This window comes from Ahaetulla prasina, chromosome 1, assembly GCF_028640845.1.
Source record: "Ahaetulla prasina isolate Xishuangbanna chromosome 1, ASM2864084v1, whole genome shotgun sequence".
Taxonomy (NCBI): domain Eukaryota; kingdom Metazoa; phylum Chordata; class Lepidosauria; order Squamata; family Colubridae; genus Ahaetulla; species Ahaetulla prasina.
This window is the reverse complement of record NC_080539.1, coordinates 150,751,192-150,775,591: the sequence shown is the minus strand read 5'-3', so window position 1 is coordinate 150,775,591 and position 24,400 is coordinate 150,751,192.

Genomic DNA, 24,400 nt, shown 5'->3' with positions numbered 1-24,400 from the left:
AAAGAGAGCCCCAGCACCCAAAAACAAGACAGAACTCCAGGCTTTCCTGGGTCTGGTAAACTTTTACGCCGTGTTTTTAAAAGACAAGGCAACCGTTGCTGAACCGCTGCATAAATTGCTTGGGAAAAACACTGCTTGGTCGTGGGGGAAGTCAGAGAATAGGGCATTTGAGGCAGTAAAAAGTTTGCTATCAAGCGATAGCCTGTTAATACAATACAACAACAGACTGCCGTTAGTATTGGTTTGTGATGCGTCCCCCTATGGAGTAGGAGCGGTACTTAGCCACAGACTCCCAAACGGCACTGAAGCCCCTATAGCGTTCTATTCACGAACGATGTCCCGGCTGAGAGGAATTACAGCCAGCTAGATAGGGAGGCTCTCGCAATAGTGTCAGGGTGAAAAATTTCACGAATCGTTTTGGGCGAGATTTCGAAATTGTCACTGATCACAGACCGCTATTGGGGTTACTGGCTGGCGACCGCCCAACGCCAGTAGCACTCTCACCTAGACTGACCAGATGGACTATTTTTTTGACCGCATACTCCTACAAGCTGCAGCATCGGCCTGGAAAGGAGCTGGGGCATGCGGACGCATTGAGCAGATGCCCATTGCCAGGGGAAATCGTGGACCCCACCCGGGCACACCGTTCTACTAATTGACTCTTTGGACTGGGGCCAGTCACATCGCAGGAAGTGGCTCGGCCTCCTACCGGGACGTTGTTTTAAGGACTGTAATCAGTTGGGTTCAAAGGGATGGCCATACCGGGCTTAACGTTTCAAGGAATTTGTAAAGAAAAAAGGGGAATTGTCCGTACAAGGGGGGTGCCTGCTCTGGGGGGATAGGGTGGTAGTCCCAGAGAAACTGAGGAAAAAAGTTCTGGAACTCCTGCATGAGGGTCACCCAGGAATTGTGAGGATGAAGGGTTTGGCTAGGAGCTATGTCTGGTGGCCCCTAATGGACAGGGAAATCAGTGACAGGGTTGGCCGATGCCAAGTATGTCAGGAATCCAGACCACTACCACCTACGGCCCCAGTTTTGGAGTGGGAGAAACCCCAAGGCCCTTGGTCCCGCATACACATTGATTTTGCCGGCCCCTTCCACGGCCAAACATTTCTAATTGTGGTGGATGCATTCTCCAAATGGCTGGAGATCATCCTAATGAAATCCACAACCGCGGGAGCTGTCATCTCAGCACTAAAACACCTTTTCGCCACGCACGGGCTACCGGACACCCTCGTGTCCGATAACGGCCCACAGTTCACCGCAGCATTATTTGAAGGGTACCTGGCTGAAGAGGGCATCCGACATGCCTCTCAGCGCCGTTCCACCCCGCGCCGAACGGCCTTGCTGAACGTTTTGTTCGAGTGCGAAAGAAGCGCTATCACGAAGCGGCCCGGCGATTGGCAGGCACAAATCGACGCATTCCTAACCGTCAACACAGGACCCCTGTGTGGCCACCGCCGCAGCCCAGCCGAGCTATTAATGGGGCGGAAGCTACGGTGCCCGCTAGACCGGCTACACCCCAACTACGTACAGGACGGGTTCAAAACAAAACCAGATAGAATCCGAGAGTTAAACATAGGAGACTCGGTGTGGGCACATAATTACAGCGACGGCCCTAACTGGAAGAGGGGATAGTCATAGACAAACGGGCCCCAAATCTTATCTAGTGGAACTAGACGATGGCAGAATCTGGGCGCCACATAGATCAATTAAGAAACAGATTGAGCGATAAGGCAGAATTAGGCGAGAACAGCCCTGACTATGATTTAATTAACCCCACAGCTGACCGGCGCCAAGAACAAACAGAAAGCGTAAGCAAAGAACCAAACAGAGACTTATCTGAGTCAGGCGAGGTCCAGCGACACCCTCCGGTCCCTCTAGAGGACAGCAGGTCCGAGCCGGCGAATAATCCAGGGCCGGATGGCCGGGAGGAGGAGCTCAGAGGAACGAAAAGTCCCTCCGGCAAGCTCGACTCAACTCCAGAAAGTGAACTGCGCAGGTCCGGGAGAGTCAGGAGACGCCCCACGTACCTGCAGGACTACGTAGAGAAGTAATATGCAAATATTGGCAAAGTGCCTTCTGGGAGGGAAGGAGTGTAATGTATTACTGTAAGTTTTGGCGGGAGTTTTAGGCGGGAAATATCTCGTTTCTGATTGGATGCAGCCTCAGGCTGAAGTGTATATAAGGAGAGGTTTTTCTCCAGAGTTTTGCTGGGTCACACTATATTAAAGAGCTGTTGTCACTAACCTGGTCTCCTGCCTCGTCAATACCCAAACATAACACCACTTGTCTAAGATTTTATTCTACTTAGAGGCTCCAGAAAAGTCACTTTATTACAATTTCATATACAGAAAGAAGTTGTGAAACTATTTCTTGTCTGTATCATTTTAGGTAATGAGTGCAAAATGATAAAGTCTAGCAATAGCCTTTTGTCCTTAAGCTACAATCCTACATCTATTTCTCTGGAAGTAGCACCGTTGAATTTAATTTAGATAGTTCTTAGTAGATATATCTGGCAGAGGAAAGACTCTTATTTGTCCTGCTAAAATCTGGGTGTCCCTCCACCCTTCAGATACACTTTGCTTTGGGTACCAAAAGGAATAGAGTAATCCGACCTTGAGGGGCAGGATGTTAAGGGGAGCAATTTAGGGAGGGAGGGGTATTGACACCATTGAATCAGATCAGAAGTACAAAATCTTTATCAATCTGACGGTTACAAAGCGATAAAGATTTTGTACCTCTGATACATAAGAATTTCCCTATAAATAACTTCACAAAATAATTCAATATGATGAAAGTTTGATTTGTCTTATCATTGAACATGAGATAAAAGTAAGGAGAGTTATTCATCCTTCACACATACCCAGGCTTACGCAGAAACCATTTGCTGTAGGTGAGGAATGGCCCTTGGCTACTTTGCATTTTAATGTGCAAAAAAAGTCCCTTTCACAAAGTGGTCATTTGTGTATGCACAGAGGTCTGCTAGATCTGAGCTGAAGTCTTCTGAATTCCAACAGATCAGACATGTATGTTGTAGAAAGTTTGTTGCAGACAGTAATTTGGGCTAAACCTTTGTTGTTGTTGTTGTTGTTGTTTTCAGTGTTTTGAATTTTGCTATAAAGACCAATCTCCTTTCAAGCTTTTGCATAATTGCAAGACAACATTCCTGGTGACCAAAAGACTGCTAAATGTAAATTAAAAATGTGGATACACATAAGTAAGAGCAGATCTCTGTATTGAAGAAAAAAAAAATCAAAGTAAGGCAATAGGTTTACCTTTCTTGGAAGAGTTCATTTTTAGACTGTTTGTTAATTCTATGCAGCATTTCATCAACCCAGATGTAATTTGATGTAAAACATATTCTGCCTTGATTCTAAATACATAATTCTTCCATCAAATATATAGTGACTCAGAGTATTCTATTCAAGGAACTACGAAGAATTTGAAGCTCATCAAAGACCACGAACAAAATAACATTGCTACAGATATTTTCATCCTGAAAGCAAGCTAACCTGGTAGCAAGTTTTTAAAAAGGACACGCAGAAAACCAAAAATACGTAAAAAACAGTTAAAGTATCCACTCCAGCAAACATTAAACACTGAGAAAATTCTCCTGTAAATTTGTCCACCTTTACTGGACTATATCAAGTTTTGAAAGTAGCTCATAAAAAGCATGTTTTAGCTGTTATACAATATTTCCACAAAATACCATATTAATAGTAGTATTCCAAAATTGTTGCAGCAGCTAAATCAATCCAAAATGATTATGTTGACATCGTACTGAATTTGATTGAATTGTTTTGGTGCTTAACTGTCTTAAATTTGGGGTCATTTTGATTCAGCTAGTGTGATTTTAGGAAGATTTCATGCAGCTGAGGACTATAAAGGGAGAAATGTATATATCCATGGCGCTGCAATAGGTACAATTATTGGATTTACAAATATGGGAGGATGACTTAAAATACACTATTGCCCTTTTCTTTTTGTGCTCCCTCTTCTATAATACTAGTGTTTATCTGCAACCTTTAGACTCTGAAGGTAATGCTAATAGATGCTGAGTTGTTAAATGGGAAACAGTCTATCGCGGGTGTATCATCAGAGTTGGATATATTGACCTTGCCTACCTAACTGAAAATTAAGTGTATTTTGTATTTGTTTGTGTGTGTTTGAACACACATGAAACCCTCTTAAGAGAAATCCACTAGACTTTCTCTTGCAGCTTAAATCACAACCCAAGCAAGAAGTGATTCTGGTCTTATATTGAAATATATTGAAACAATGTGAAGGCTTACCTTCACCCATTTCATCTTAACCATTAATATTACTAGGCTTTCCATCCACTGTTATGATTTCCTTGGTTTTAGTGACATGTGCAAGAGATAGAGACTTCTTTGTGGTGGCTCCAACCCAATGGCACTTCATTCTATGTGTACAGCATGTTGAATGCAAAGGGGAAAGGGTGATTTGATATAGGGATATAGGGCATTTGAGGACATTTACATTACAACAGCGAGCAGATCCTCGCAGGAAATTGCTCAGTTCAGGGAATTATAGCTAGGTCTGAATCTGGTGCAAAGAGATTCAGAATACAGGATAATAAAGTTGGTAGGGACCTTGGATATCTTCTAGATATCTTCTAGTCCAGGGGTCTCCAACCTTGGCAACTTTAAGACTTGTGGACTTCAACTTTCAGCAAAGCTGGCTGAGGAACTCTGGGAGTTGTAGTCCACAAGTCTTAAAGTTGCCAAGGTTGGAGACCCCTGTTCTAGTCCACCTCCCTCACTCAAGCAGAAGCCCGATATCATTCTGGACAAATGGCTGTCCGATCCCTTCTTAAAAAGCTCCAGTGATGGGGCCTCCACAACTTCTGGAGGCAAGCTGTTCCACTGATTAATTGTTCTCCACTGATTAATTGTTCTCGCTGACAGAGAAATGTCTTCTTAAATCTAGGTTGACTCTCTCTTTGATAAGCTTCCATCTGTTACTTCTTGCCCTGCCTTCATGTGCTTTGGAGAAGAGGTTGACCGACCCCGTCTTTTCTGGGGCAAATATTGGAAGACTGCTCGCATGTCACCCTAATTCTTTGCTAGACTAGACATACTCAGTTCCCTCAACCGTTCATCATACACTTTAGAATAGAATAGAATAGAATAGAATAGAATAGAATAGAATAGAATAGAATAGAATTTTTTTATTGGCCAAGTGTGATTGGACCCACAAGGAATTTGTCTTGGTGCATATGCTCTCAGTGTACGTAAAAGAAAAGATACGTTCATCAAGGTACAACATTTACAACACAAAAGATGGTCAATATATCAATATAAATCATAAGGATTTATGATTTATTTATTTATATTTATTATAAATATAATATAATATAATAATATAATGATATAATATAATATATAATAATATAATTATATATAATATAATTATATATAATATAATATATTATAATATAATTATATATAATATAATATATATTATAATAATATAATTATAAACATAATATAAATATAATATATTTATATTATGATATATTTATTTATAAATCATAAGGATTTATTCCAGTCCCCTAACTACCTTTGTTCAGGTTCTCGGTACCTTTTCTAGATTCTCAACACCAAGATGCTAAAATCAAGAGCTTTTAGGATTCTCTATCCCTGAGTTGTTGTCACCAAAGTTTAATCACTGTCTGCACAATTTTTTAAAGCATCAACCTTTTCTCCCTCTTTCCTCATTTCTTGTCATTTTTTAATCATTTCTTGTCATTTTGGTATCTTTTCATTGTCTCCTCCTCTGAACTTGAGCTATTGTGAACAGGAAGGATTTTAATTTACATTTCTGCTTTACCGTGAGTCATTTAGCTTGTATTTGTAAGAAAAGAATACCCTTATTTTGGACTGTAAGGAAACTGGAACGATAAGAGTTTAATGATTCCGATTAGGTATAAATGGGATCCAGATCCAGAGTTCCATGAGGTTGTGACCATTATTTTCATTATGCTCTTGTAAGATGTAATAGAAGGACAATGCAGGAAACCATAGCTGGAAGAGGTGTGAAGATAATAATATGATAATTTCCTTCCTTTCTTCCCTCATTCTCTCTGCAGGTTTGTTAATACTGCAGCTTGTGAGGGTCCACCCTTCTGCCCTTCTTGCTCTGCTCAGCCCTCCCGCTGAGCTAACCACTCCTTCAGTTGGCCCAGTGTGAAAAATGCAGCCCAACAGGACCTCAGTGCCACCTTCACAGGGAGGAAAGCAAACAAACAAAAACCCAACTGCAAACTTTGTAAGTTGAAGCAATGAGAATTTGATATGTTGCAATTTCCCCACATGGAGACTAAAGCACTTTAAAAAAAAAAAAAAATAAACAAGTCGGGCAATTCCTCAGCTCTGCTTGCTTTACAAAAACACTTGGACTAAAAAAAAACCCTAGTAAGGCTGTTCTCTTACAGTTTGTCAGTGAACAAGAGTTGCATAGTATAATGAATGGAAAAGATTGAAAGCAAATGAAGTGGGTGACAGATCTGAACCGGTGAATTCTCAGGTCCAATCCAATTTGGTCATAGAGCTACCCAAGGGACTTCAAGCCAACTCTCCTCAGACTTTGGTATCAGGAAAGATATGAGAACAACAATTCCACCCCTGGTATACTAAGACAAGTATGATAACTAAACCACTCATAAATATAACTTATGATGGTTGAGGAGTCCTTGGTATTCTCTGAGCTTGCTTGCAGACGTTTCATTACTCAAACTAGGTAACATCATACTAATTTAATTAATTTAATTTAATTTAATCAAATTTTTATACCGCCCTATCTCCCGAAGGACTCAGGGTGGTTCACAGCCAGATAAAATACAGAAATCATACACAATAAAAACTAATTAAAAAACTTATTTAAATAGGCCAGAATTTAAAATTACAGTTAAAATGATAAAACCCTATTACCTAAAAATTAATAATTAACCCCAGTTAAAATTAAGTAAAACTTTTAATCCAGTCCCGCTTGGATAAATAAATGTGTTTTCAGCTCACGGCGAAAAGTCCAAAGATCAGGCACTTGGCGTAAACCAGGGGGAAGTTCGTTCCAAAGCGTAGGAGCTCCCACAGAGAAGGCCCTGCCCCTGGGGGCTGCCAGCACTGATGATGTTACCTAGTCTGGGTAATGAAACATCTTCAAGAAAACAACCAAGCTTAAGGAAAACAACCAAGCACCAAGGACCCCTCATTTCGACTCCGAGCTACAAATATTCTCCTTTATTAGCAGTTTCCAAATTCCCTATATTTCCTCTTCAATATGTGTGTGGAGAATTGCAATTGAGCCCAAATAAGTCAATGCTCCCTTTCAAGAATTTCAGGAGAAGCCGTAAACTTAAATATCTCTCTGTGAAGCAAATAGGATTCGAAAACAGAGTCCACTTAGGCAAGATCAGGTTCATCAATATGCTGTGATTTATTTTGTCATTCCCTCTCTCTCTCTCTTTTAGCAAGTCCTCTGTTGTTTATTTCCTTTCTAAACAGTCTTAACCTTTCTAACCACCCGTCACTTTTTCTTTTCTTCCTTCATCACCTTTTTCACAACCCCAATTAAATGGACTTGTCCATATGGAGAGGGGGCCCAGTGCAAGGCGGAGAGCATTTGAAATCCACCTGTCTTCTTTCTTTCTATTTCTAGCCATTTTTCCAGTTCTTTTTCCTCAGCATCTTCTTCCTCTGTTGGCTTTCTTTTCCTATCCACAAGGCAGGAGTTTTTCATTAAACTATCTCCAGTGACATGAAAGTCTCCCTCCCACCCCACTCCCACTTGTGTAGTTACAGTTAATTTAGAACCCAGCACCAAGGACCAGTAACTGGGTCCCCTTGTTTTTCAGCATCACAATAAAAGGGAACCCAGTGGAAATCTAACTATGAACTCAGAGGCATAAAGTTGAGCTAAGATTACATGCAGTAAATGGAAAGACTTAAAAGGGGGAAAAGATTAATGTGCTCATTCAGAAGGATGAAAGGAAGTAGTAGAGGCCACTTTTGCAATTGAATTAAGTGAATGTTGTGATTATAGATGGCTTTCAAGGGCTCACTCTTGATGTGGTGGTTCTCCCCCCCCCCATTCCCATGTGGGAGCTCTTCCATACCAACTGTTAGCCCTTGTAAAACTGACCCAAAACTTAATACTCAGTGAGACCTTCGTACCTTCTGAACTTGCATAAACTAAATGCACTACTTCAGTGGACTTATCTGCTTTCCCTTCCAAACATTTAATGCACTTCAAAAGGAGCTCCTGCAACGTTCTAGTCCTTTTGAGGCTCCCTTGAGAAGTCTAAAAATCACTGAGGCTGAGCCAGCCAGGTACAGAATTGTATTACTGAATAAGTATCATTTAGAGGAATTGGGAAGAAACGGTGTGGCTCAGGAGACATGAATGAATGAATGAATCACTCATACCTAAAGAGAGAGGACATCCTGGAAGCAGACATGATTATTTAATTTGATCAATCATCAGTTCTGAGAAAGTGGGGTGCCTTTGAGTCAGTGTTGGGGGTAACTCCAAATAGTCCCTGCAAGATTTCAGAAGTGGTTCACAATTTGTTTGCTTCCTAAGACTGAGGGAGGGTGACCGGTTTAAGGTCACCCAGCTGGCTTCAAGCCAAAGTGGAACTAGAATTCAAGGGGACCTAGTTTCTAGAGTGATGCCTTAACTGGCTTAGATTGTCAAATTGTTACTGAAATAAACATTGGCTGTTTTAATGAGGGAACACTTACCTGAACAGGAAAGTTATTAGTCTTAAGCCATTCTTATTATTCTCTTAGCCTTCCTTCCTTCCTTCCTTCCTTCCTTCTTTCCTTCCTTCCTTCCTTCCTTCCTTCCTTCCTTCCTTCCTTCCTTCCTTCCTTCCTCATGCAAGGGATTGCACTTAGTTTTGCCAAAGGCTGACCAAGCATGTGAGAAGACATACCCATGCATTGGTTAAGGGCGATGAAGCAGTAGGAAAGGATTGCAGTACGTATATGAAGTATATCAAAGTGAAAAGTCAGATCATTTCTTGTTAATAAAGGTCACCCTGGAGCAGCAAAACCTGGAGAAAGAAAGCCACTGGTGAAAAATAGCTACAAAGCATCTTGCTTATAGCAGTGTTGACAGACAAGATTGTAGGCAAGCGGGCCACAGAAAAACACAAGAAGAATATTTTTTAAAAAAATTTGCATTTATATCCCGCCCTTCTCCAAAGACTCAGAGCGGCTTACACTATGTTAGCAATATTCTTCATCCTATTTGTATATTTATATACAAAGTCAACTTATTGCCCCCAACAATCTGGGTCCTCATTTTACCTACCTTATAAAGGATGGAAGGCTGAGTCAACCTTGGGCCTGGTGGGACTAGAACCTGCAGTAATTGCAAGCAGCTGTGTTAATAACAGACTGTCTCAGCAGTCTGAGCCACAGAGGCCCGTCTTTATTGAGGATAATGGCCGGCCAATGTAGCCATTGGATATATTGACTAGGGATTATAAGAGCTGTAATCCACTATATCTGAAGAGTAATTGATTGAGGAAAGGTCAGACCATAGTATTTCCTGAGGAAGCACTTGAGTTGCCTGCTTTAGCCACAATGCACTGTGTCTCCCTTTTGAAGGTCAGAGGTACGCCTGAGCCTTTCCCATCTCCCCCAACTCACATCGACAAAATACATAAGATACTTTTATACTCAAATGACAGTAATGTCTGACACAAATGCATATTTGATTGTTTATCAGAAGTGATCTCGCAGTTGTCAGGAGTTTTGCTGGCAGAATTTTGAATGGAATTCTACCAAGCCCTTTGATCTGAATTCAGCGAATGTGAACTATGCTGCCCCTTGTTAACATAAATGTTGCAGCTTTGCCTCTGAACATTTCTGGGTATGGGAGACCTTCACAATTAGTGTGGATGAGAATGTGGTTGAAAGGTCTCCTGAAGAGATTCTGCACTGTGTTTCCTCATGAAACCAGTGTAACAGTCAAATTAGTCATCATCTGCCATAATGAAAATCTATTCATTATCAATTAAACTTTTGGACATGAAAAAAAAAATACATCTAGGATGCAAGGCACTGCTATATTAACCCTGACCATGCCCAATTTGATGGCTTAGTATGGCTTTCTGTTTTGAACAGGAAATTTTTCAACCTGAAGCTCAATTAAGCCCAGCAGCTGCTGCATCTAAAATAAGTTTGCCGATCTAGAACCTTATCAAACCTTATAAATGGGCTTGCCTAATTGGGTTATAGACACTAATGATGTGATTACTTTATCATGTAACTAAGTTAAACCTCTGACGATGCTTTTAGGTGACCACCCCATCCAAAAAGCCTTACGCTGTTTATTTATAGTCCTCTCAATAATACAGAATAGAATACAGAATAACAGAGTTGGAAGGGACCTTGGAGGTCTACTAGTCCAACCCCTTGCTCAGGCAAGAAGCCCTACACCATTTCAGACAAATGGTTGTCCAATCTTGTCTTTAAAATTTCCAGTGTTGGAGCATTCACAGCTTACTCTGGAGGTAAATTGTTCCACTGATTAATTGTTCAGGAAATTAATTGTTCAGGAAAGTCAGGAAATTTCTCCTTAGTTCCAGGTTGCTTCTCTCCTTAGTTTCCACCCATTGCTTCTTGTCCTGCCTTCAGGTGCTTTGCAGAATAGCTTGACTCCCTCTTCTTTATGGCAACCCCTGAGATATTGGAACACTGCTATCATGTCACCCTAGTCCTTCTTTTCATTAAACTAGACATACCCAATTCCACCAACCGTTCTTTATATGTTTTAGCCTCCAGTCTCCTAATCATCTTTGTTACTATTCTCTGGACTCTTTCCAGAGTCTCAACATTGTTTTTATAATATGGTGACCAAAACTGTATTCCAAGTGTGGCCTTATTAAAGCATTATAAAGTGGTATTAACACTTCTGGACTGTGTGGACCGCTGCAGACCATTTTGCAAATTGGAAATTTCTGAAGGTAGACCATATTTACATGCGGGGGCCCACAAGGCAATGAATCCTTGTCTTTCTTAAACATGAACTAAATACTGGGAATGCCAGCTGATCAGTACTCAATTGCTCAGCAGAAAATTTACCATCTTGCCTGACCAGCATTGTACCGAATCATAAACCTCTTCTCCTAAATGTAAGTAAATAGGATACATGCGTACTATGTTGAGGGTCACTGTGCTAGATGGTGATAGAACAGGCTTTTCATGCCTTATGGCCAGCCATTCTAACTTCTGAGCCAGCACTCCAGGACAGTCCAAAGCAGCTTGGAAATAGGGTAAGTCAGGTGTCCCTCTAATAATTTCCAAGACACACAAGGCACAAAATACTTCTTCCTCCCTGGCAATATCTGCTTTTCTCTATTTGGAACCAGGGAAAGTTGACGAGCTTGTAACTGGATTGACACTGCCTGCACTTAGTGGCAATTTCATGGAATCACCTCTTGGATGGCAAGGATGCATCATTTCACACTCCTGATCAGGGCTGTCGAGAAGATTATTAAGTGCTGGAACAATATAGGTCCCCCTTGGTGCATGCACACGTGCCCCACGCATGCCCCCCCCCATATGCAACACAGTCCTCTGTGGCTCAGACTGGTAAGACAGTCTGTTATTAACAGCTGCTTGCAATTACTGCAGGTTCAAGCCCCACCAGGCCCAAGGTTGACTCAGCCTTCCATCCTTTATAAGGTAGGTAAAATGAGGACCCAGATTGTCGGGGGCAATAAAAGTTGACTTTGTATATAAATATACAAATAGGATGAAGACTATTGCTTGACATAGTGTAAGCCGCCCTGAGTCTTCAGAGAACGGCGGGATATAAATGCAAATAAAAAAATAAAAAAACAGTCCCCCTGCACGCCCCCTGCGCATGTGTGGCAGAGACCCGAAGATCATTTCCCACAAATTAACCATTCATAAACTGAAATGAAATATAAATTATATTCCAACTCCTGCCTTGTGGATAGGAAAAGAAAGCCAACAGAAGGAGAAGATGCTGAGGAAAAAGAACTGGAAAAATGTCTAGAAATAGAAAGAAAGAAGACAGGTGGATTTCAAATGCTCTCCCCCTTGCACTGGGCCCCCTTTCCATTTCCAATATGGTTTTTCTTTTTAAAAATTTGTTTTGTAAAATTTTTCCCTTTCATGGGCCCCCCTTTGAGCTCCATGGGTCCTGGAACAATGTATCAGCTAAAAAAAACCCCTCTCCTCAGGCCTGCTCTTGACAGATCAGGGGTGAAATGCTCCCGGATCGAATCAGATCGCGCGATCTGGTAGCGATCGTGGCTGGTAGTTTGGCTATCCGGTAGTGATAGAGGAGCAAAGCTCCGCCCATCTGCCCAGGTTTTGCGCATGAAGGTCTGCGCGTGCACTTCTGGACCAGTAAGGAAGGTAAGTAGATTTCACCCCTGCTATAGATCCATCTGCTAGATTCCTGAAAGGCTTTGCCATATTACCAAGTCCATTGTGCTGAGTAGCCAGGCTGTTAAGTTTCCAGCCCCAAATTTACGAGGACAGTGCTCATTGTGGAAGAAAGCAAGGGCTGATTTTCTTTCAGTACACACTTGTTTCCCTGCTGTCTCATGTTTCCGACTGATGGCATTATGGAATGGACCAGGGCCTTCTGACTGTATCCTGCCATTGCCTGCACACCACACAGAACTCCTTGTTTAAGCCTTGAGAAAATCCTTTGTCCTGTAGAAATGGTCTTCAAATGCTACACCGGCAAGCTTCTTCCTTAATTCTCACTCGGCAGCAGTAGCCACTATATCAAGAAGCGGTAGAATGAGAGAGAAAATAGGGACAACCCATGAATCTGACTGGAAAGTCAGCTCTTTCAAGCTTCTCCTTTGCCTGACAATATGCCTTTTGCATCATCTTCACCCAACGTATTGTCATGCAGTATCCTCTGATCTTCACCAACTTGATTCCTTTCACATATAAGCTAAGAATTCTGGGAATTATCATGACCATTGGCTATTGGCTCTCTTGTTCGGGAATGAGATGAGTTGCAGCATCACCGTGGGTAGAGGTTACCAAGTTAGGATTACTATGATAATGCATGCATGAGTATTTTAGTGCACTCAAATGTCCCGTATCAATGCAGGCATTATTTAATTTTCAAGTCATCATCCATATTCCCTGGAATGAAAAATGTGAAAAAATTAAGGGGACTGAATGCTCTTATTAGATGGAAGGCAACTATAAATATAGATTCTTTTATGGGTATTCTTCAGAGCAGCTGAACCACTTCTGGAAAGCTTTAATTGGCAGGAAATGCATCTTCAAATGGCGCTAAGTATTCATTGCCAGCAGCAAGAGCCGGGATACCTGGAGTTGTTAAGCAAATCAATGGGCTGATGAAATCAGACTTGCTTTTCATACCTTTACAGATGCAGAGGGGAACATTTTTCCTATTTAAAGGGGCTCGCATTAAAGCAAAGCCAAAACAAAGAGAAGCCCATGGCTCTTTTCCAAATGAAACAGCCTGCAATTATTACCAGTAATATGTATTTTATTCTGCTTAGGCAATATCAGTTCACTTTGGGATTTACGTGTGCTTTCTTGCATAAACTATGTGTTCTGCATTATGCCACTTGGTAAAATTTGACTAGGTATTTCATCTACTGGAATTTATTTCAGCAATATATAAAGTATATTTAAACAATATAGTATTATACAAATGTTGATAATCTCATTGAAACTGCACGTGATGGAACAAATAATTGGACAGGGAGACATCAGGCAGTATCAGTTTTGGCTTGGATAGTGAATATAATAGAAATTTAGGAACAAACTTCTAGATTTTGTGGTCAAACCCCCACACACATAAAATAAAATAAAATTATGACTTTGGGATTTGCTGAATAGATGGATTTGCTGTTACAGAAATAATATATATACTAAGTGTACAAAAGTACAAAGTTGAGGCTGCAATATTATTACATTTTACTGCACCAAAAACAGTTTGAAATTTTCCCCTTTTTCCTTTTACCTCACACTTCTCTGTTCCCCTTTTCTACCTCCCCCATTTTCCCACTATGTTTATTTTCACTTATATTTAATGAAAATTACACAGATAGATAGGCAGGCAGGCAGGCAGGCAGATAGTGAGAGAGAGAGAAAGGGAGAGGGAGAGGGAGAGATTTAGGCACAATCTTCTAGCAACATAAAATATATTTAAACTTACTATTACAGAGATGACCAGTAGCTAGAATTACTGGATCTGGGCTGCAGGAATCTCTGTCGCCATTGGTTTGCAGCAAAGAGCTGGAGGTTCCTTTAGCTCTTTGCTGCCATCTGGTGATTATTCATATACTTGCAACCAAGATCTGATAGCCCTAGCAAGATCACTCCCAAATTTTCCATCAAGATTTGTTCTAGCTATAAGAGAACGGGTTGTAATTTTCTACAGGCATGGCATATGTTCTGCCTCTGAGAGATAGCCCTTCCTACATAAATTGAAAGGCAAATACGGCAAACATGTGTTTCATAAAAATATACTCATTAGGGAGGCAGGATGGAAGATGGCTCCCTGTTGACCAAACATTTCAGCAAACTCTGGGCATGCCTTCTGCCTTAATGTGTGAAACAGCTTCCCATTTCAAAGTTCCTCTGGGAAAAAAAGTTATTTGCATAAAAAGGGCTCCCTTAAAAAACAAACAGTGACTTTATTAGCAACGATGCATCTCCCATCTCTTGGATACTTAGGGATCAGTCTGTCAGCTCATAAAACGTAATCAAAGTATTTGTAAAAGAAAATAAGGAATTTCCTGTCGGTCCCAAATTTAAGGGCTTTGGGATGTTTGTATGTTTGTATTTTGAAGACATTTGATCCTTTGGTCTGACAGGATGATGGTTTCTGCTTCATACGTGTGATTTTTTGTGTTGAATCGTGGCCTAGGAGATGTGAAGCAACACATACTGAAAAGCTGAGGGCAGATTAAGGAGAAGCTGGATTTCGATAGGATTGACAAAGACGAAATATAAGATGACTTCCAAAATCAGTTGCTCTGAGAGATCTGAAAGCAATTGTGTTTCTGTGAGTGAATGTCTGTTGGTTGAGAAGTAGAGAAACAGCCTTGCAAAAACAACAGAGAGAAGAATGAAGATTTTAAATACTGAAGGGAAGTTGTCAGACTTGAATTTGAAGGACATGGAATCATTTTGTTGTATGGCAATGGTGTATGTGTGTTTATCAAAAGCCTAGCATTCTTTTCCCCACAAAATAACTGAGACATAAAATAGGGATGATTGAGAAAACTGGAATATGAACTAACAGAGAAGGAACATAACAGTGCTTCTTCCATGTGTCATGTGATCAAGAACATAGTAATATCCATAGGATAAAAGTGGACTGGTAATGTTGATACATCTCATGTCTAAGTGAAGGTTGTACAATCAGATTATTTATATTTATTTATTTTGTCGCAACAATATATATAAGCATCACATAAAAAAGATTATATAGTATATAAACATATATATGAGGTAATATGAGGAAGTATAAGCATATATATATATAAGAAGAAAAAAACAAGCAAACAATAGGACAGGAACGGTAGGCATGTTTGTGCTCTTATGCACGCTCCTTAAAGTCCCCTTAGGAATGGAATGAGGTCAATAGTAGAAAGTTTTTGGTTAAAGCTTTGGGGATTATGGGAAGAGACCACAGAGTCAGGTAATGTGTTCCAAGCACTGATAACTCTGTTACAGAAGTCATATTTTCTGCAATCTAGATTAAAGCGGTTAAAATTAAGTTTGAATCTATTGGTTGCTCTTGTATTATTGCAATTGAAGCTGAAGTAGTCTTTAACAGGAAGGACATTACAATAGATGATTCTATGAGTTAAACTTAGGTCTTGTCGAAGGCGACAGAGTTCCAAGTTTTCTAAGCCTAGGATTTCAAGTCTGGTGGGATAAGGTATTTTGTTGTTTTCAGAGGAGTGGAGAACTCTTCTTGTAAAATATTTCTGGACACGTTCAATTGTATTGATGTCAGAAATGTGGTGTGGGTTCCAGACAGGCGAGTTGTATTCAAGAATTAGTATATGACTTTATAAGAAAGGCTCAAAGATGGGTATACAATTATTTCTCTTGAGCAGAATTATCCTTTCTTCTCTTCTTCCATACATTGCCTCCCAATGTACCCACATCTGTGGTGGTGCAGTGGTTGTAATCCAGTATTGCAGGCTGACTTTGCCCACTGCCAGGAGTTTGATTCTGACTGATTGGTTGACTCAGCCTTCCATCCATCCCAGGCCAGTAAAATGAGGAGCCAGGTTATTGGGGCAATGCTGAATCTGTAAACTGCTTGGAGAGCACTCTAAAGAACTATGAAAAGGTATATAAAAGTCTAAGTGCTATCCCTATCCAGATCTGGAAGGCCTATTTTAGACCTGAAGTGCAGATGTGCTTCAAATGATCCATGTTTATTCTTCCAGGGCGGAGGGTGGGAAGGAAAAGGAGTTGAAGGCTTGTGCTGACTACTCTTACACTATCCTTCCACAGTTCAATGAATAAAAGTGTGAAGATCATACTAAATGTGAATTGCAAGAGTGTAAAGAATGCCAGGTAGTCTCAGAGGTGGGTTTCAGCAGGTTCTGACCAGTTCTGGAGAACTGGTAGTAGAAATTTGAAGTAGTTCAGAGAAGTGGTAGTAAAAATTCTGACTGGCCTCGCCCCCATTTATTCTCTGTCTCCTGAGTCCCAGCTGAGGGAATGGAGATTTTACAGTATCCTTCCCCTGGAGTGGGGAGGGAATGGAGATTTTACAGTATCTTTCCCCTGGAGTGGGGAAGGAATGGAGATTTTACAGTATCCTTCCCCTGCCAAACCCACCAAGCCATGACACGTCCACAAAGCCACACCCACTGAACCGGTAGTAAAAAAATTTGAAACCCCTCACTGGGTAGTCTATCTGGAAAATACTTTTGTTATTCTGTTGTTCATCAGCAGTTCCACATTGCCTAAGATTGGCCATTTGTCATCTGTAATAGCTGAGTTGTTTGGCTGCGCTGGGTACCTATAAGCATCCAGAGACCTGATTCTTATATATAAAGTCCTAGAGAGCATGGAACTAGTCTATTTAAGGGACTGCATCTTTTAAAATTATTCTTCCCATTCAGTAAAGTACTGCTCAGAGTCCTAGTCTCTCAGCAAGGGTAGAACTGGATCCAGAGGCAGGCTTTTTCTCTGGCATTCTCAAGGACTTGGAATATTTTTGTTTGTGTGGGTTTGTGGGTTGTTTTATGTTTTTCTTTGTATGCTTTTAACTGCCCAGTAGTTGGGGTTGGGGTGTTGTACAAATAATTGCAAGAAATAACCAAATTAGTTTCTGTAACTGCAGATTACCATCAAATAATAAAGATTGGGCTGATTTGAAGCACACTGGTTTAGAAATTTAGAATTTCTCCTTTTGCCCCACTGCTTTTCAATATATACCAGAAGCAGAGCTTTCAGACCTAAGTTAGTGTTAGCACCAAGAAGGCTGAGTACTTTTGTGGAAGAAAAGTGGCAGATAAGGGAAGAATATTTTTTTATTGATTCAGCTGATAGCTGATAGCCAGTGCAAACAATGCAGAAATAACTGAAGATTTAACATAAGGATGGAGTGGTGCTGTTGGGAAAACTTACTACTGATTGTCCTTTAAAGAGGTCACTGTTATATGACTTCCTCCTTGCAGATGTGACAGTAAACTCCCACCACACCAGTTATCTAGTTATCAGAGTGAAAGCTTCTGTTTCTGAATGCCTTTTAATTAACTATCCAGGGTTTTGTGTCACTCATTTTGTATGGATCTTTCAGTTCTGCAAACCCTTAGCTACAATCTGAAGGGATACAATTCAGAAATGGACTGGATAATGACTTGTTTTCCCTCATTGGGAAAAAGAGAGATGCAGGACCATATCACTTTCTCAAAGAAAAAAGGAGAGTCCAAACACGAAGCACTGTATGACCAAGTGTATCGTTCCTTCTTCTCTCCCGGCATTCTTCCATATGTCCCCAAACTTTTAGAGAACATTGTCTTTTGAAAACACAGTTGCATGCAGCTTCTTTCTTTCTTTCTTTCTTTCTTTCTTTCTTTCTTTCTTTCTTTCTTTCTTTCTTTCTTTCCTTCCTTCCTTCCTTCCTTTCTTCCTTCCTTCCTTCCTTCCTTCCTTCCTTCTTTTTTTCTTTCTTTTTTTGCCAACATCTATGTTTGCATGGTTATGGATGATAAATGCCATCATACCTGGAAAAAATAGATAATTAACTCAGTTGTAAAGAATTGTGGAGTTGGATTTGCAAGGAAACTATTTGCATTTAGTAGCTAATAACATACTACTAACTTGCCATTTCATTCCATCTGGAGTGGATGGAGATGCAACTAAAATCTGCTGAAAGCTCCTCCAGGATACACTTCTTCAGCTGCCAAGGGGATCCTCAGAGAATTGAAATTCTGCTTTTGTTCCATGGACCCAATTGTAGAAAACAGCATGCTTGAAACACTATTCTGTTTCACTGCATTTGAAAAACCACACAAGACACCCCACCCCACCCCCCACCCCGAAACCACAACATAAAATGAAGAAAAAACATAAAATGCAATCCTTAGTGAGCCATAATTTCTCTCTCTTGCCAAGTCTTCAGCAAGGCATAAACTGTGGGATTGGCAAATCTCTCTCCATAAGTCATTTTTTTTTTGCTCCTTGATTTAACAATTAACATTTCATAACCAATCAAACAATCCAGAATAATTGTTTCTGTTTCAGGATCAGGGTTGATGCTAAAATTACAGAGGTATTTATAGTCTACGAATTCATTTTTATTCCACTGACTTATCTTGGGAACAGCACCTGTTCTTCCAAAGGTAACTGTGAAAAGCATAAATACACTCTGTTCTTTGTTTATTTTAGGCATCAGGTTAAGTATACAAGACATTCTGCTTTTAGAAGGAAAACAGCTTTTCTTTTATTTAGTGGAAGAGAGATATCTGTGAAACATATGCAAAAAATTCATTCTAGCTATCTAGCTATTTTCTATCTACTCTATCTATCTAACAATCAATCTATCTACTGATTGATCGATTGATCAAACTATCTTCTATCATCTATCTATCTATCTATCTATCTATCTATCTATCTATCTATCTATCTTTTATCTACTGTATCTTTCTATCTATGATCTATCTATCTATCTATTTATCTATCTATCTATCTATCACAGGGAATGAACAGCTAAAGGCAAATAAAGTCTTAACTGGTTAAATCTTTTTAATAACCATTGATTTCTGTGGTAGAGTTAAATATGTGTTTAATGCTCCTAATTGAGCCTTACACCATTAATTAGCAGAAGAGAGCTACAGAGCAATTTTCTGAAGTGATAGCTAAAAGGAAAATCGTTTTCAAGATTTCTTTATAGTTATTTTTTTCCCCTATTAGCTGATGAAATTGTAAAGGTACAAAAGTTGCCATGTAATCAACTTGTGGGATTTGGCTCATTTGTGGTCTTACAGCTGGAGTAGTACTTGTTGCTATGCTTCCCAATGGAAAATATTTTTTCCAATATAATTTAGGAAACTGTTTCTAAAGCACCCTTTGATCAAGAAGAAAGAGGTTTCTTTGCAAGGGATTGTATGTGTGAATCTGGGGAAACCACCATTCTTCATTGCCAAAGGAATGTAGGAGAAATTCATTCCACCCAATTGATGACACAATCAAGGCCGGGATGCTCCTTCCCAAATGTTCACCTCAATGTAAAAAATAAATGCACACCATCTCTGTCCTATATGTAATTTAAAATGATGCAATACATATATTTTGCTTATTGTATTGGTGACTCTGAAATGAAAGTTGACCTGAAAGAGTATATGATCCAGTTTGTAATTTTTTAAAAAAAGAATCTGTACAAATATTATTCACAGATAGATATGTGAGGAAAAGTGTATATAAAAGTGCTTCAAAATATGCAATTAAGAAAAGTGAAGCACAAAATATGTATTTATAAGAAACACGCATAAAAATGAATGATGATTTTTTTTTCATGAATGGATTTTTATGTGATTTGTGTGTCTGTGAACGTCTCTTGAAATTTACAAAATTGTTTGAGGAAATGAGCCAGCAATCCCATCTCCAGCCGCTTTTTCTATTCTAAAATGAGGTTCATTATAATAATCTACTTTGCCTCTGAAAGGACAATCCACTACGGTAACAATGATTGTAAAGCGTTTTGCAAATTTCAGAAAATGTAAAGAGACATTAGGAGTGGATCAGGTGGATTAGAAAATAGTGAAACATTAGAAATGCCTGACATAATGCTACAAGAATAGAAGACATGGAGAAGAGTTGGTAGACTCTTCATCATCAACCTAACTTTCAGTTCTGAACTAGTATTTTATAGTTATGGCTTGTCAAATACTATATATCATAATTGACTGGTTTACCCATCAAAGTATGATGTGAGCCATCATTTGCAAAGGATTGTGATGGGGCTAAAACAAAAATAAAACCTTTTCTGTGAATCCAATCACAACCTGAGAACTATTTAAAGCCCTTATCTCAGACTCAGCTTCATGGCTTGTATGTATGTACAAGAATTCTAATTAATTGAAAAGGGAAAGAGGTTTGGGGCTTTGGCTTTTTTAGGGCCTGACTGGCTGGGGATTCCCAAAGCAGCAACTTCCTATTAAGCCAAGGGTGTCAAACTCACGGCGTCATGTAACGTATTGTGACTTTTTCCCCCTTTGCTAAACTGGGCGTGAGCATGGCCAGTACATGATGCATCCGGCTCGCGGGCCATGAGTTTGATAGTGTTGTATTAAGCTATTAGAATAGAATAGAATAGAATAGAATAGAATAGAATAGAATTTTTTATTGGCCAAGTGTGATCGGACACACAAGGAATTTGTCTTGGTGCATATGCTCTCGGCGTACATAAAAGAAAAGATACATTCATCAAGAGTCATAAGGTTCGACACTTAATGATAGTCATAGGGAAACAGTCAATATAAATCTTAAGAATACCAACAACAAGGTTACAGTCATACAATCATAAGTGGGAGGAGATGAATGATAGGAACAATGAGAAGATTAATAGTAATGCAAACTTAGTAACTAGTTTGACAGTTGAGGGAATTATTCTCAACCTCAGCCATTTATGATGTGTGGACCTCAACTCCCAGAATTCTCCACCCAGCATACTGGCTAGGGAATTAAGAAGCATGGTTGAAGTCCATGCTTCTTAAAGTGGCTGTGGTAAAAAAACAACACCACTGGGTTACAGAAATAGACACAGTTTATAACAGTGACACAGCAGTAAATGGTGTGGCCTGCTTTTGAGACTGTTGCCACAACCAGTGACTTGTGATACAGTCCTAATGGCATTCCTGCCCATGGATTTTTTTAACAACCAAGGAACTAGAAATTCTAGAACTACGAAAGTTCTATGCTACATGCTATTCTGTGGACTGTTCACTATGCTGCAAATATGACTCAGGGAACTATTGATTGATTTAAAATAGGTTTAACATATTTTTCTATCCCAAGTAACCCCGTCGGAATAGTTTCCCTTCTGCTCTTGTGAACAGCGTTTCTGCTTCTGCAGTACAGCAGTATGTACACTTAGATGCACGTGTTGTTTGTATACACTCATGCACGCATAATGAAATGAAGCCATTTGGTTCTCACCTTCTTGAAATATCAAACATTCATGAAATGTATTTCTGTTATCTATTTCTCTGCAGTGTTGCCTATCCAGCCTGAGGCAAGTTGTTGGACCTGAAGTCTCATAAGATTTCGGATCCTATGGCTCATTTTCCATGTGATTAGACTTTAGTTGCAGAAAAATTTCCGCCTACCAGGTACCAATTGTGGATTCGGGCTGGGAACTCTTCCCAGACAGTGAGTTTTGTTACACTTCACAAAGCATTGTTTGCCCCAAATGACTTTGTTTGCCCTTTGTTGACAGTCTGTGTTCTACTGTTCCTACCCTATCCATCCTTGTTATGAGGATCCGCGTCTTTCATTGCAAGCTGATTTGGCCCTCTTGTTGGATTTCCCACTCCTAGCACAAGGCGATTTATTTAATTGGTGCCCTTGGACTTCCAGAAGCAAAAATCATACAAGCACAGCTTTCCCTGCTTAATCTCTAGTCTTTCTGGAGCAGCAAGTTTGAGAGAGGCAAGCTTAGCTGCATTGCTCTGCTCCCCTCCCTGTTGCCTCCCCCCTCACTTTTGTCGACCAGCCAGCAGGGCAGGTAGGAACAGCAGGTGTGTCCCCAGCCCGCTGCAGCCGGCAGCTTCTGTGAGCTGCCTCTGAATCAGCCAGTTTTGCCTCTTCTTAGATCCACACACAAGGTGGATTGTGTGTGGATCCATCTTCTTGTGATACAAGAAGAGTTCTCCATTCCTCTGTAAACAACAAAATACCTTATCCCACCAGACTTGAAATCCTAGGCTTAGAAAACTTGGAACTCCATCACCTTCGACAAGACCTAAGTTTAACTCATAGAATCATCTATTGTAATGTCCTTCTTGTTAAAGACTACTTCAGCTTTAATTGCAATAATACAAGAGCAACCGATAGATTTAAACTTAATGTCAACCGCTTTAATCTAGATTGCAGAAAATATGACTTCTGTAACAGAATCATCAGTGCTTGGAATACTTTACCTGACTCTGTGGTCTCTTCTCAAAATCCCAAAAGCTTTAACCAAAAACTTTCTACTATTGACCTCACCCCATTCCTAAGAGGACCCTAAGGGGCGTGCATAAGAGCACAAACGTGCCTACCATTCCTGTCCTATTGTTTTTCTTTTCTTCTTCCTATATATATATATATGCTTATACCTCCTAATATTTACTCATATATATGTTTATATACTATATCATCTTTTTGTATGATACTTACATATATTGTTGTGACAAATAAATAAATAAAAATAAAAATAAAAAAACAAGGTGTGTTTCAGGATGACGCTGCGCAGGTCACAATCGCAGCCAGCCACTTGGAAGGAAATGGCTGGGACACCATTAAATGACCATTATTGAATATGAAGATGATAAACCTTGCACTCATCATCACTGCTCCTCTCTAATGCTAACCTAGGCAGGAGATTTTGTTTCCCAAAACACTATTTTCTGCTTTTCGTTATAATCTAGGGATGCAGTTGTCTTCCAAACCACACAGCTGGTCACCTCCTCTCCAGCAACAGGCCCACTTCATTCCTCTGAGGAGGAAGTGTCAGGAGGTGCCCTGGCAGCTGAGCTTCAATGGCATCTCTTTATTTAGACTGGGTAAATTGACTTTCAGCTTCCAGATGCTCTGTGCATTTCCGTGGGTGGCGGGGGGGGGGCAGAAGGAGTGACAGAAGACAGTCTGTCCCAAGGAGAAGACAAACAGAGTCCTTTAACATTTTCTTAAAGGGGGAATTCCTGGTAGGTGCAGCTGGACACATGGGGGAGGATGATGAAATGCACCCTTCAACATTAAGGAAAAAATAGACACCATCCATCTTTTCCTGGATGTAATTTATAAAATCAGTTCTGCTTCCTCATTGGTTATGTCTACATTTTGAATATTATCCCACAAGTTCAAGGCCACGTGCGGTATGTAATAAAATTCTGTTTTATCCCAACAGCAGTCCTGTGAGATAGGTTAAGCTGAGAAATAAGGACTGACCTGAAACTGTCCAGACTGGTTCAGGGCTGAGGAGAGCTTTGAACTTGATCTCACCAATTCTAAGTATTCAACAGCAGGTCCTGAATAATGACAAAAGCCCTATCCCAATTGTCCAAAAATGTTATGTTTCTTTTAATGAATTGTATCTATTTTCTCCTAATGCACGTTTTCATACTTAATCAGTTCTGGCTTTAGCAGCCAATACTGTGGAAAAACTGTTGAGGACACAGATTTTAGAAATTTCTTAATATTTCAAAACATCCCTGAGATTTATTAGGTCCCATAACAGCCCATGGCTACAGTATCACACCATAGGGCATTGAACACACCATAGGGCATTGAAACCAATGGTTCATAACCACCAGTGTCAGGTGGCTTCTGGTCATAGTGACAGTATTCCTAACCCAATTTCGAAAATGGTGACCGGTAAGTTTGGGAGTTATTGCCCCAAAATATTTGGAAAGGATTAGACTCTGAGAGTTTTCTTTTCTTCTGATTTCTGAAAGGAAAATGGTAAGACAAGTCCAGGTTATCTGAGATAGTTTAGGTAACATGCAATGGGATTATTTTACTCCACTTAGAAATGACTTTTTGTGAGATGGGCATCTATATAAATAAAGTAGCATCCTGTCAGTGTGTGAGAGAGTTGAGGGGTGTTTGGAAACTCAAACAGTATTTGCTGTGTGAGCAAGAAGGAGACAAGAAGG